Below are 15,336 nucleotides of genomic sequence, written 5' to 3' on the forward strand. Positions count from 1 at the left end.
GGTATTGTGGGAGAACTTGTCTGTCCTTTCTGGGCAACTGGGTGGTATTATGGGAAGGTATTGGAGAACTAGAGGCACATGAGTGGGGCTAGCCTGCATCCACTTTACAGTACGCTCCTGTTAGCAACTGAGCTGTGCTCACTGGAGTTTTAGCCTATATTCGTTCTTGGGGCAGCTGGCTTGAGTTAAAAGCACCACTGAACTTGAGTGAAAGGTTTTAGTATGTTGACAGGGCTTGAGTTACGGACATGTAATTGGGTGGACTAAGCCCAGAGGCCCCCTGCCGGAAGCCTCAGAATCCTGGCACATCTGTTCTAGGAAAGGAGCAGTAGAGAGGTCCTCCAAGTGGGCTAGAGTGGCTGCAGAGAACAGCCAATCAGGGCCCAGCAGGCCCATATAAAAGAAAGTGCTGGTCCCACATCAGTTCAGTTTGTTAGCAGAAACTTCAAGGAGTAAGAGGTGCAGCTGGCTGGAGGTGGCGGGCCGTAAGGGCCAAAGCAGGTAGTTACTGGCAGGGACTGGGAGAGTGAGGAAGGAGCTTCTGGCTTGTTGGATCATATTAAAGAAGTTCTGTATTAAAATCATAAATGAGTTTGATTCCCCATAGTTTAAATTCCAGGGTATTACTAATGAAGAGGTCTCTTGGTTTTTGGTACTGTTTCTCTCCGTCTATGCGTGAAACTTGCAAGTTGCTAATTGTGTTAGTACATTCTAAGACAGAGTCTGTTCTCAAAGCAATTCTTTATAACAACAACTACTCACACAGAGAGAGACTCAAAGCAATACTCTGTAACAACAGAAACAGCACCCAGAGACTCCCTGCCCTTTTGTTGTATTCATCTCGCTTTGTTAACAATTGTGATTAAAATAGAGATAGAGGATGTATGTGGATGGATGCTTGGTGTGGATAATAACTGAATGATCAGGGAGGTGCCAGCTTAAGAATCCAGTGTCCATCGGCTGAAGAAGGCGTCAAGTGGAAATAACCAGAGGACCCCCAGAGGGCAGACTGGAATCCACCCAACAGCCTCAAGAATGGGAGAACCAAAGAACAAGATAACATCTAGCAGCACGGAGCTGTCAGGAATGTGCTATCTGCTGATTGATTCAGCAACAGCATGATGAAGCAATTCCCATAAACTGGCATAGGAAGATATTCCTATAAAAATGGACTCTAGAAAGTGAGAACTTTGGGGTCTGATTCTGCAAACCAACTTCCAGGAGCATCAGATGAGCATCTGACAAGGCCCTGCTCCCTCCTCATGTCCAGGCCACCTGGCCAGTGGCTTAGCATGAGCAACTCTGAGGCTGGTAACTATGATAAGAACCTTGCAGAACCTGTGTGTGTGTGTGTGTGTGTGTGTATGAATGAATGTGTGAATAAGTATGAGATTGAATGGAATGTTATAGCTATAACTAACTGCTTACTATGATTCTTTCTGTATTCACAATAAATGTGGCATTTTGCCTTTTCCCCTTTAATAAGATCCTGCTGGTTTTTATTTTATTGGTATAACAGGCTGCCCCCTGGGACTCAACTAAGATGGACTATGGAAAGTGGCCCAGAGCAACAATTAGTAAAGTGATGCAGCATGAGGCCGCTATACTTAAAGGGTCCTTGGGTTGGGACCCAGAGCAGTGGGTGGGACCGGGTTCCCCCCACAATCCACTGGCGGGAAGTGGCTATGCCCTAATGAAGGGAATTATAACTGTGGTATCCCAGGGAAGGGGGCTGCACTGGACTGACTCAGTGGGCAGTTGTGGTCAGTGAACTGAGTCCAAGATGGGTGGCTCAGCAGGAAGGCTGGCCTCACTGAGGACTCAAGTAGAGGCAAAAAGTCCCCAGGAAAGAAACCCTGGGGCTGTTGCTCAATTCCAAAGTAGTAGCCTTGCAACCTAGCCAGGCCAAGCAAGGGTATCATGATGGGCCCTGTTGAACTGGTTAAAGTCTGAGCCCAGGGATGGCTGCAGAAGAGGACACACCAGCTGAGGATACTGCAATAGGCTGTGTTGAACAGTTTTAGAAGACTGAGCCCAAGGGGGTCTGTGGGATATTGGGGGACACCTTGGATTGTGTAGCCCTGAAGGGGTTTGTTTTGCACATTGACTGTGTCTTGGCTGGTGGGCTCAGTCACCGAAGACCTGCCTGACAAGCATAGCAACCCTATCATATGATCCCACTCATACGTTTGTCCAACTTTCTCTTGAAACTAATTATGATGTTTGCTCCCAAAAATCCTGTTGGGAGGCTGTTCCAGAACCTCAGATCTCTAAGTAGATTTAAGTCATGTTGGCTTCAATGGGATTATCCCTGTGCTTAATATTAGGCACATGCTTAAGTACCTTGCTGAATTAGGGCTTCAGGGATTGGATGAGTTGCTGAAAAATACAGCCATGTTCACTATGGGTGTGGGTCGGGGTGAAAGTAAGCTGGTACAGGCTGGTATGGTGTTCTGGTAAAAAGTGGCCACTAGTACTGGCCTGTATTCAGCTGACATTAAAGTGCTGCCACAGTAGTGCTTTAAGCAGGGTCCTTAAAGCACTCATCATGGCCTCTTCTCCCCACCACCCTGGTGGGGCAAAAGGAGCAGCTGCCCCAGGGTGGCAATTTAAAAGGGCCCAGGGCTCCAGCCACTGCTACTGTGGCAGTGGCCAGAGGGCCAGAGCTCTGGGCCGTTTAAATCCCCACTGGAGTCCTGGGCGGCATGGGCCAGGCAGCGCAGATGGGCTGGCTGGAGGAAGCTGACCCCAGCCCCGCCCCTTCTGCCCGAGGCCCCACCCCTTCCAGGGGCCAGAGCCAGCCCCTGTACTGGTAAGTGTTAAATGTTACTTTTGCCCCTGGTGTGGGCCTGTATGCAGGTGGGGACAGTGGGGAGGAATGGGCTCTTTGGGGGTCTGTACTGCACTGAGTACATGACCATTTTAAATAGTGTGTAAACTGCTATACCATCAAGAAAATAACATACAGAGATGAGAAAACTGGCAATATAATTATGTCTCCGTGGGCTATTACGTAACATATTATGAATTGAATCTGTTGTAGTAAGTTACAAATGTGATTTATTATGAGTTAACATCAGAACCTAGGTAAAACATTAAGGACTGGATCCACAAAGGGATTTAGGTGCTTAACTGCCACTTTAGGTGCCTACATCCAATATAAGAACAGGAGTACTTGTCTCTAAGGTGCCACAAGTACTCCTGTTCTTTTTGCGGATACAGACTAACATGGCTGCTACTCTGAAACCTGTCATTATACATCCAATATGTACATCCCCAAAATCCCTGTGCAGTCTCCCCCTAAACCTATAGGCACCTCAATTCCCTAAGCACCTAGATTCCCCCCCTGTGGGCTTGAACAAAGGTCCCTCAGTCCTCATGCCCAGCCTCTGACTCATGCCTAAACCCTGGTGGGTCCCTCAAACTAGACTTTCCCCCAGCTATCTCACCTGCTGGGCCTGATTCAATAGGTGTTCTCAGAGCACACCGAGCCTGCACAAAATACAGCCATGGTGGTAGTATCACCCCACTCTTACATCCAATAGCCCACTGGTTAGAATGCTCACCTGTAAGGTGGGAGACCTGAGTTCAAATCCCTGGGTTCTTGGGTATAATGGGGAGGCAGAGAGCCCTGCACCACCACTTCCTTTGTTTTCCATGAGAAAAAGTTCTTAGGCTATGAACTATGGGAGAGAGTTCATGTCCGTGAATCCAGAGCAGAGACAGATGCTTCCCTCCCTCCCACAATTAGTTGACTAACTATATTTGAGGGATGGGACTTAGGCCCCTGTCATAAATATAAAGGGAAGGGTAAACACCTTTAAATCCCTCCTGGCCAGAGGAAAAATCCTTTCACCTGTAAAGGATTAAGAAGCTAAGATAACCTCGCTGGCACCTGACCAAAATGACCAATGAGAGACAAAATACTTTCAAAGCTGGAGGGGGGGAGGAGGAAAGGGTCCTCTTTGTCTGTGGGATGCTTTTGCCGGGACCAGAGCAGGAATGCAGGTCAGAACTCCTGTAAAGAGTTAGTAAGCAATCTAGTTAGATATGCGTTAGATTCTGTTTTGTTTAAATGGCTGATAAAATAAGTTGTGCTGAATGGAATATATATTCCTGTTTTTGTGTCTTTTTGTAACTTAAGGTTTTGCCTAGAGGGATTCTCTATGTTTTGAATCTGATTACCCTGTAAGGTATTTACCATCCTGATTTTACAGAGGTGATTCTTTTACTTTTTCTTTAGTTGAAATTCTCTTTTAAGAACCTCATTGCTTTTTCATTGTTCTTAAGATGCAAGGGTTTGGGTCTGTGTTCACGTATGCAAATTGGTGAGGATTTTTATCAAGCCTTCCCCAGGAAAGGGGGTGTAGTGCTTGCGGGGATATTTTTTTGGGGGGGAGACGTTTCCAAGTGGGCACTTCCCATGTTATTTTTGTTAGACACTTTGGTGGTGGCAGCATAAAGGTTCAAGCACAAAAGGTAAAACAGTTTGTACCTTGGGGAAGTTTTAACCTAAGCTGGTAAGAAAAAGCTTAGGGGGTCTTTCATGCAGGTCCCCACATCTGTATCCTAGAGTTCAGAGTGGGGAAGGAACCTTGACAGCCCCACTCTCTCCTTGGCATATCCTGTTGGCTAGTTTAGGCAGAGCTCCTTGCTCATCATGCTGGATTTTCTGGATCCCATTCTTAGGTGGCTAGCTCTCCCCATGCATTGTATAGGGAGCCCGGGTGCCTAACTCAAAGCTGTGGATTCCACTGGGTGGCAGGGTGCCTAAAACTAGGTGCTGCAATGTTGAGTCTAAATTCCATTTATGGATCTATTCCTAAGATTTTATATATATTACACATTTTGTTACCATGATAAATATGTTTGAATAGTCTGAACTTGCCTCACCTCATTAATGTGTCAGTGCCTAGATATACTTTGAGTCATAACTCTGTACTTAAATGCTGGGTGTCATAAATACATTATAATTTTTTTAACAATCTTAGAGGTTTAGCATAGTGCTTAATAAAAGATCAATACAGCAATATGATTAACCACCCTTCTTTATGTTTGAGAAAAGACAGTCCCAGAGCTACATGGCAGTGAATAGCAAAATGACTAATTGGCAGGCACAATGATGATGATACTCAGTATTTATTTTTATGATGTTTTATTAGGGCTTTCATTGTTGGTAGAATGCTGTTAACTCTTTTTTTGTTTTGGGACTCTTACCTTTACACAGGCTTGTGGGAGTTGCCTTTCATATTTTTTAGCAGTAGATTTACTTGCCCAGTACATATAGCTGATGAAAGAGAAACTGGTGATCCATAAAAGACCAGGCTGTGGGGATCCTCATTAATCTTCCAATAGTTTTTGCTGTCAACCCTCTTTAAAGTTCCTTGCCTTGTAAAGTTCCTTTACAATGCAAGGAGCACTCTCGCCTTCCACTAAGCTATGACTTCCAGCCAAATCCCAACAAAAGCTTGCACTCCCTTTGAAATAGTTTTAGCTTCAGCTGTGTCATTGGCCAGGGTTCTTAACTATGAAAGGGAAAGTGCTGTTTGATTAACTGGATATTACAAAGAAAAAAAAAAAGCCAGAGGAAAATACAACTTTCCAAGTTTTCTTGTTGTTTGCTGACAGCAATGTGATTATCTCTTTGGTTGCTACGGTAAGTGGGATATAATGAAATATGTTGTGTAAGTTTGCCTTTAATAAGGAAGACTGTTTCCCATGAAACTGTGAAAGCTAATATAATTGGCAGTGGCAGATTAAGATCGGATCCTTCAGACTTTCAGCCATGGGCCTGGAGTTAAGGCATTCCAGATTTGGGAATGCTGAGTGTGACAGATTTAAGTTACCAATTTGTCTGGCATCAGGTGATTAGGCTGATGCCACAGGATCGTTAAGGGAGGAGATGACGTAACACACCAAGTGTCTAAGTTTTAAAGCTTTATTGATAAAATAATAAAAAAACAGCAGAGAGTGCTGGGAATGCTCCCATGTCACTCAGGGGAAGAAAGAAAGTGTTAATGCCCCAAGCCCTAACCCACTTTCATACTTACACATGCACTACCCGAGACTGGCCAGGCCTGGGCGTAACGTCAGAAGAAGAGGTGGGGAAGGGTGGACCGGAGTGGTGTCTTGGGCCCAGGTAGTCTGAGGATCTGCTGTTGATCTCCAAGTTGCTCCAGCTCTCAGGAGGGTTTTAAGTCCTGGGCTCTTTGGGGTGGGTATTCTACTCAGGGACCTCTGCTTCTGGTGCTTTTTGTGCCAGTCCAAACCAGCTTGCTGTGGCCTCCTCAATTTCACAATTGGCTCCAGAGACTTTGTTTTCCCTTCTATTGGCCTTCACTGTCGCTGTCTCATTTGCTCTCACTGTTCTTGCTGCTATCTCTGCAGCTCTGCTCAACTTATTTTCTCCTCTTCTTATGGCTGGGCAGCTGCTGATTTCTTCTCAAGCCCATGACCTTGGGCCGGGGCCAGCATCTTATCTTCACCCGGAGCTAGCTGAAGTGTTGAGTTAACCCGTCCTTTGCTCCTCTTCTTTCCCCCCTCCCCCCCCCCCCCGTCCTCTCATATTCTGCAAAGGAAACTTTCACTCTTTACTTACACACCTTTGACCCTCCCCAAAATGCTTTGTGATGCTTGCACCAGTGTTAGCCACATACAGTGCTGATATGTCTTCCCCGGAGACTCCCTATGGGAGGGGGCCATTGGGGTGTGACATTCCCCCCCTTGACCCCGAATCAACATTTTGTTGTGAGGGGTCACCACTTAGGTTTTTATCCTCCCTCTGACACAGTGGGTAGGGTTACTGTTGGCCTTTTATATAAATAATATAACATACATAAAATTGTTCGGGCAGCAATAATTGCAGACACTAGCTAATAATGACTTTTGGCTTTATTAGTAACATAGCATAGCATATATTTTGTTGGCATAGATGCCCCACTTGAATGGCTGTTGCAAAGGCAGCTTTTTTCAGATTAAACGTGTGCTGCAACACTGTAAAGGAGGAGGCATTCGTCTGGAATACAGTTAGTTGTTTTTGGGTGTGCATTAACGACAGGAAAACATTGGGTATAATTTATGAAAAATTAAACGCAACATAGTTAGAGATATTAACCATACTTTGCATAACTGCGGGCCAATGCACCGAAAAATTTTGCACCTGAGAGTGTAACAGCAAATCAAGGGACACCCTGGGGTAGGCGGTCCTTCAAACACACACAGAGGTATTGGTAAACACCTGGGCCTTAGTGGGGGCATATTCCAATGCCTCCCCTTCCCAGCAGATGTGTTGATTTATTTTATAAAAGCGGCCTGGTATTGCTTTTTTTATATATATTATTTGAGGGGGATTTGTAGGCCACAGCTGTTAAGTGTTGCCCTCTGCAATCTGCATCTGATAGAAGATGTAGTCAGCACATACTGCTTAGCCATGTCATTGGTGGGAGCCATTTTTTACATGTTGCAATGGATCACACAATTTTAGATAATACGTGGTGCCACATTTCCAGGATGCTAAGCTACAATCACCCCTCTGCCCATGGATAATTTACTTTTTTTTTATTATGGTTAATTTTGAACAGTGGTAAAATTAACAAAGGAGGACAAAAACATTGGACACCTGAGGATTTCCATAGATATGTGCCACCATACATACACTGTATTATACTAACAAATTCAGCAGGCCTGAAGCAGCAAGAGCGGTTCCACCACTCCTGTACTAATGGTTACTCAGCAGTAGCTCATGCTGAGGAGCTGTTTCTCCTTATACTGAACATGCTGACCATTGCTCACCTCTCTCTGCCCAATAGCACTGTCCAGAAGATTCCAAAAGAAGACCTAACAGTGTCTTGGAGCCACCAGGAGTACTTCTGCTCATGTGAGAAGCTGCAGGAAAGCACCAACATCCCCCTCCTCCACAATCAACTGGGATGGAGGAAAATGAGATTTTAAGAACCCCTCATGTGGAATGAGAGAGAAATAGCCACCAAGACCACCCCACCACCCCACATGGGCAGAGGAGGAAGCATTTTTTGAAGAGTGGAGAATGGATGGAGTCCTCACAGGGCTGAAAGGCTGGGTGAAGGAAAGTTAGTATCCTACCTGTTGTCGCAGGAGTGGAAACTTTGCCAGACAGAACACCTTATTGGTTATCTTTCTGCTTTCTACTTAACCGTTTGGCACTTATTACCAAGGAGATGTGCATTATAGAAATACCAAAGTGAATTAGATAAGTAGCAGCCTGGACAATGGGAGGATGGGGTTGAAGTAATTTTCCATTCCCTCTGCTTTCAAATATTGAGGAGGGAATATCCCCCCCAACCCCTTTCCACCTCCATAACCAGGAAAATGGTAGTCCTAGGAAGGTGACAGTTGAGTGATAATGTGGGAGTAATTCCCACGCAGTGTGTTGCACGTATTGCATTAAGGAGATGACAACTAAAGCAAATACACCACACTGCCAAACTATCATGAGACAGCACCTATGTTCAGGACTTCAAAAGGGAGTGGAGTCAATGATTAGAGGAAACATTCTGGGATGGTGGAGGAGCTGAGAGGGAAAAGGCCGTCAGGTGCGATCCTTGAAATGTTTGTGGGTCTGGCCAAATTTAGCTTTAATTCACCCCCAATAACTGGTAATAGTAAATAGGATTAACTATAAAAACGCTGTAGTAATATTCCAGACATTTTAAAAATAAGATTGTGTAATAAAACAAATATCAGTCAAACATTCAAACTCACAGTTGGTTAACACAGTACATTTTTAAAATAAAGAATACAGTGCTTGGAGATACTTAAGAGGTTTATGCAATTTAATTTTCCTGAAGAATACTTTGACAAAATTCCTTTGTATAAAACTTTGATGTCTATTTTAGTTATTTGCACAAAACTTGATTTATGAAAGTTAGGGAGGATTTCAGGATTTCACACAAGAAGGAATAAAAGCCCAATGTATCAATAATGTTGTGGGCTATGCAGGCCCTCAAAGGCCACAGATGATGGCTCTGTGGCAGCTGGCCTATTCACAGTATAGGTCAACCTAAGACAGATGGCTAGTCCCCCAAGAAAATCAAACCTGCAACAGTGAGTCTCAGAACTACCTGAGGGTAAAGAGAATGAATGGAAATGAGCTCATCTCTCCCTGCACTTAAAAATCCCTACTTCTTAGAAACACCTGCCCTCTAACCTGGGGTGCCCAGCCCAAGAGAGCTATTTCAGCTCTCTCCTGTGTGGCTATGTTTTTGTGAGTCTGAGGGGAAGGGGAATGGAAGCTCCTTGTTTTAAAGAAAGAAAAAAACCTAATCTGGGAAAGAGGTTTATGGAAATTTATAAAGAACCTAGCACAACAGGACCCCAATTTTTAACTGGAAGGCCCTCCAACAGTAAATAGCAATAACAGAATAAACAAGACCAGAGATTAATATTAATTATTTATATTACTGTAGTGCCTAGGAGCCCTAGGACCATGACCCAAATGTTGTAAGGGTAGCACAAATAAAAATAATAGATTATCCCTGCCCCACAGAGCTTGCAATCTTGTGTAAGACAAGAGACCACAGATGGAGACAGATGGACAGTACTAGGGAATAATGAGACAATATTAGTCAGCATGATAGATAGTTGTATCAGCACACCAGAAGCCTAACCATTGTCAAATATTTTGTAGGCATCATGGCAAAGAAGAGTTTAAAAGAAAGATGTGAAGGAGGATAATGTGTTAGCTTGGCAGATATTTATGGATATCTCAAGCATGGGGGAAGCTTGGAAGAAAGCATGAAGGTGCTTGTTTGAAGAATTAGCAAGTGAGCGAGGGAGGCTGCCATCATGGGCCAATTGGAGGCCGGAATTGACATATTTATAGTAAATGAGAGATAATCTGTAGGGTGAGAATAGGCCATGAAGGGCCTTGAAAGTGAAGACAAACAACTTATATTTGATTCAGTAGAGAAGTGTGAGCCATTGGAGGGATACAAAGAGAGGGGTGTGATGGGCTGGAAGGATGATCTTTGCAGCAGCATTCAGAATAAGTATGAGTAGGGCAATACTGCATTTGTTGAGGCCTGAGAAAAGGGTGTTACAGTAATTGAGAAGGTAGATGAGATCCTGGAGGAGAATGTCAGCTGTGTAGATAGATAGGAAAGGCCATGTCTTAGAGATATTATACAGAAAGAATCAGCAAGATTTAGACATAGTGCAGGATGTGAAGACCTAGAGAAATATCTGATTTGAAGATAATACCCAGGTTATGCACCTGAGTGACAGGCAGGGTGGTGGTACATTGGTCGAGAAAGGAGGTAGTGGGGAGGACTTGGGCAGGGGGGTGGGGTGGGGGAGATTAAGTCTTCTATTTTAGCCATATTGAGAATGAGATGATGACATTCTAGACAACGGCTAAACATCCTCAATGAGATGTCAAAGAGACAGGCTAAGATTTAAGTTTGGAGAGGAGGCGACAGATCTGGAGCAGAGAGAGGTAGACCTGTGAGTCATCGTCAAAGAGACAGTAGTTGAATTTGTGTTTGTGAATGAGATAACCCAGAGATAAGGTGTAGAGGGATAAGAGAAGGGAACAAAGGCCAGAGCTCTGTGGAACTCCCCAGAAAGTTGGAAGGTGGATGAGGAGCACCCTCTGAACATGCTGAAGGATTAGAGAGGTAGGAGAATCAGGAGAAGAGACTCTCAGAAGCCAAGGGAGGACAAGATTTCAAGAAAAAAAGCATGGTTAGCCATGTTGAAGGCACCTGACAGATCAAGGAGGATGAGGATGGGGTACTGGTTCTGAGTCTTGGGTAGCAAGAGGTCATTAAAGACTTTGGCCAGAGCAGTTTCAGTGGAGTTCAAGGCATGGAAGTCAGATTGGAGAGGTTCTAGTATAGAATTGGAGGAAAGGAATTCCAGGCGGCAATTGCAAACAGTACGTTCAGTAAGCATCGAAATGGAAGAGAGATGGGGCTGTAGCTGAAGAGGCAAATGGGGTCGTGGATGGGTTTTTTTGAGATCGGAGAGATTAAAATATGATTGTATTGTGAGGGGAACTGGTTAATCCACCTCTCCAAGAAGCAGTAGCTAGAATGGAAGAATTCAGTCAACCTCACACTGTCTAAACCAGGAGTTAGGTTGGTTTAACTATCTCTCTGGAGCATGGATTTTTCACACCCCTGAGAGACATAGCTGTGCTGATGTAAAGTTTTTGTGTAGACCAGTCATTAATCATCAGTCCTCAGCTGTGCCCAATATTTTTTGGTGATTGGGGGAGACATTTGTGGCTGCTTATCAGTGTGGCTGATTTGTCCCCTACTATATTTTAGAGCCATCCTCACGCTGCTCTAAAATATACCTCACTGGTGTTGTAGTAATTGGGCCTACAGATTCACCTTTGAGCTAAACTGTAAAAAGTGAATGAAGATTCATAAAATACCACAATAACCTATAACAAATGTTGATGGGAAAAGTTGCAAAAAAGAGAGAGAAAGATTGAATTAGTACAAACAAAAGAGCCTGCTGATACAGTTCAAAGATTGTGTTGAGATAATCCCTGGTAAACAAGAACAGGATGAGACCAGAAATCAGTGAATCAAAATTTGGAAACTAGGCCTAACTAGCAGACAAAAGAATAAAGGGATGAGCTATTCTACCCAGCAGTCCTTTTGAGGTCCTTTAAAGAAAGATACTTTCGAAGAAAAATTGTCTATTGGAGTGAGCTTCATTCTCGTGACTGCCATCCCCACTACCTCCTGGGACCACAGGCTTTCAAGATCCTAGTCCTGAGGGGTCCTGACCATGCAGAAGACAGGTACCAGATGACATCACCACCACTACTGCCTCTGGCTAAATCCCAATCACCCCCAGGAATGTGAGAATGTCTTCCCCACCTAAAACATAGCCTTTTCATTCCTTACCTTATTTCTTCTCTTCCCTATCTCTCTCCTTCTTTCCTTCTATCTGATGAGAGTGTGTCTTAGGTGGCCAAGGCTGTATATTTTGCAACACTACTGTGTGCCTGTGACCAGAAATACAATGCAGGACAGGGATGATGTCCCTATTCTCTGTTTGACAGAAGCTGGGGGGATGACAGGGGGATGGATAACTTGATGATTACCTGTTCTATTCATTCCCTCTGGGGCACTGAGCATTGGCCACTGTTGGAAGACAGGATACTGGGCTAGATGGACCTTTGGTGTGGCCAATCTTATGTTTGCCTTATATTCTTAATGCTGTAAGCAGCCTGATGCTGGTACAAGTTTGCCAGGTCTTGGAGTGGCTGCTAAGACCATGTGCTGTGCCTGTGTTTTTCTAGCAGCGAGGTTGCAAGTGAGAGTCAACAACAGACATAGAAGCTGCATTTTCTGTCTTTATTATTCTTTTCGCCCCTCTTTTGTGTGTGTTCATCTTCTTTTGTCTTTTAGGAAATGGGATTGGACTCTAACAGCAGCAACAAAGACAGCTCCAGCCCATCTCAACCAACTTCTTTTCCCCCCAGAAAAAAACAGTTATTACTATCTTTAATACCATCCGAGAGACTGCCAAACAAGGGGGTTATTCCTTTTAAAAACTCTCCCCTGCTAAAGGGAACAATGTTAAAATGTAAGGCTTATTTAATAATTTACATTTAAAATACTTCAACTGTTTTTTCCTTCTCGTCTGTATTTTTAATAAAAGGTTAAAGATGTTAAACAGAGTTTTTGCCATGATACTAAGCAGGCTGAAGTCTCTGTATACCAAACCCCAAACCTTGTTGGAAACTGTTTAATGTTGGACAGTGACTGAGTTATGTTAACATCTTGATGCTTTGGGCTCATATATTCCATCTAAATTAATACAACACTGGCTATGCTTTCATAGAGCCATCCATTGTTGTATACTGGTCGGATCTTTTCTTCACAGCCAACCTTACTTCTCTGTACAACCCCTGTATCAAGGCTGCAGAGAGGGTGGTGTAGGAGCTAACTGTGGCTGCTTTACTTGACTGGGGACTCATAGCATGGGAACTGCTTTACAGCCCCTTTGTACCACTCGGTCCTGAGCTCTGTCTGAGTCCTTAATTCTGAATGCCTCTGCTCTGAGTTTAAATTGGGCCTTTGGTGTAAATTTTTAGCACGGGTGCAATGAATTTGATCTGCAACAACATTGTTTAACAATTTTTTAACAAGCCATTTGTTTGGTGCATTTGTGCACAGCACCAGGTGTTGAAAATGTACTTGTAACTTTACACTTAATTCTTTGTCATTCCTTTCTTTTATCTCAGAATTTTAAAGTCAGTGTAGGGAAGCCCTGTTGAAATGCATTGGGTTTTAAGGCTTCTTCACATGCACCATTTTGTCTAATATAAAGAAGATTTTTTTCCCTAAACTTCATCTCAGGAGTGGTTATTGCACATACCATGACTGTGTATGCACAATAAAATGGAATGGTTATGGTGGATTTGCATCACCTAATGCAGAGTGAAACTCCTTTATGTAAGGCAGTTATTGAGCAAGCTCACTAGACACTTTTCCAACATCACCATCTTTTATGTTTTATAAATACAAAGAGCAATCTCTGCTATTATTCCTTTGCATCAGAATGGTAATTGCCTCTCCAAACATGGACTTGCTGTGTTGTAATAACAGTATACCGACAGTATTTAATGCACAGTAAACACACCAGTAGAACACTGAGTGTGCAGTAGCCGCTTTTAAACCTCAACATCTTGTCCAATTTAAATTACCTAAACCGATTATTCTGCATTACAAGCTAATTGCCTGCAAAATTTCATTATAAAAATCACAGCTGTTTTGGGGTGTGGTGGCTTTTTCATTTGCTTGGAAGAGGAAAGAAAGAATCTGAAACACACATATTTGGGTTTCCTTTAACTTGAGTCTGCAGAATCAATTTTATTAGAAAATACTGAAAGTGAAAAACAGGGGTGGCCTCTATCTGAAGGCCTTACATGCCAGATTTCAGTACAGGTCCTTAATAACACTGAGGAGTAGATATGCAGTGTTATCCTGGGACCAACATGGACATAATATTAGGCCTGGTCTACACTGGGGGTAGGATTGATCTAAGATACGCAACTTCAGCTACGAGAATAGCGTAGCTGAAGTTGACGTATCTTAGATCGACTTAGAATCACTTACTTCGCGTCCTCGCAGCGCGGGATCAACGGCCACTGCTCCCCCGTCGACTCCGCTTCCGCCTCTTGCAGTGGTGGAGTTCTAGAGTCGACGGCAGAACGATCAGGGATCGATTTATCGCGTCTACACTAGACGGGATAAATCGATCCCCAATAGATCGATCACTACCTGCCGATCTGGCGGGTAGTGTAGACGTGGCCTAAGAGAGACGTGGGTGACGTAATATATCTTATAAATACAAAGAGCAATCTCTACTCTTTAAAAGTTGGTCCAAGAAAATATATTACCTCACTCACTGAAGAATAGATGCTATTAGAATGATTATTGAAGAATATACACCGGTTTTAAGACCATAAAATCAGAGAGAGAGCTTGGGACCGGATTTATACTGGAAATTAATTAAAGACAACCATTGGTTTCACACACAAAGATCCATAGACTGACCCTGGTATGCAGTGGAACACCTACTGACATCAATTGGAGTTATTCACATAGACAGAACAGCATATGGTTTAATGTTTGTGAGAGACTGAAAATAAATTCTGGACTATTTCTACTGTTTTGAAGATTTACACATAGGGCCATAAACTGTCCTTGAGTTACATGAACAACGCCTATTAACTGCCAACCACAGTCAGTATTTAACTCACACATGACTTTATTTATATGCTTTCTGATGTTCTCCTCTATCCTGCCTCAAAAGAACGTTGTAGTCCTTTATTTAGCATGCATATCATGGACAAGCATAAAATGGTGACTAGCATTTTTAAACGAATTGCTACAGATTAATGTCTCATCTATTTCAGTATCCTGTCTCCAGCAGTCAGCATGCTTCAAAGGAAGGTGAAGAATGTCCATCATGCACCGAATCATGCAATGCTATCCCTTGGGCAGAAGGTGGTCTTTTGCCTGACAACATTTGGTGATCATCTTGGCTAAAATTTTCAAAAGTGCCTAAGTGATTCACACTCCTAAGTCCCATTTTCAAAAGAGATTTAGGCCCACATTTTAAAGGTATGTAGGAGTTGCCGCACTCAATGTTGTAATGCCTAACTGATTTAGGAGCCTACATCTCCTTTTCAAAAGGATTCAGGCACTTAGGAGCAAAACTCCCATTGACAGATCCTAAGAACCTAAATGCCTTTTGAAAATAAGATTTAGGCTCCTAAATCAGTTAGGCATTGTAACACTGAGCACACCACTGTCTAACTACCTTATAAAA

At 43.4% G+C, this 15,336-nt stretch overlaps 1 long non-coding RNA gene across 2 annotated transcripts; it reads left to right on the forward strand.

Moving 5' to 3' along the window:
- The first annotated feature begins 422 nt into the window (after positions 1-422).
- LOC122464806 lies at positions 423-12,716 on the forward strand. 2 transcript variants are annotated; one of them, XR_006289195.1, is made up of 3 exons: positions 439-501; positions 7,809-8,087; positions 12,405-12,716. It is a non-coding gene; the product is annotated as an uncharacterized LOC122464806 (long non-coding RNA). The 2 variants fall into 2 exon arrangements; XR_006289196.1 differs by lacking the exon at positions 12,405-12,716 and having other exon boundaries at positions 423-501; positions 7,809-8,791.
- The last annotated feature ends 2,620 nt before the right edge of the window (positions 12,717-15,336 follow it).

Source organism: Chelonia mydas, chromosome 3, assembly GCF_015237465.2.
Source record: "Chelonia mydas isolate rCheMyd1 chromosome 3, rCheMyd1.pri.v2, whole genome shotgun sequence".
NCBI lineage: Eukaryota > Metazoa > Chordata > Testudines > Cheloniidae > Chelonia > Chelonia mydas.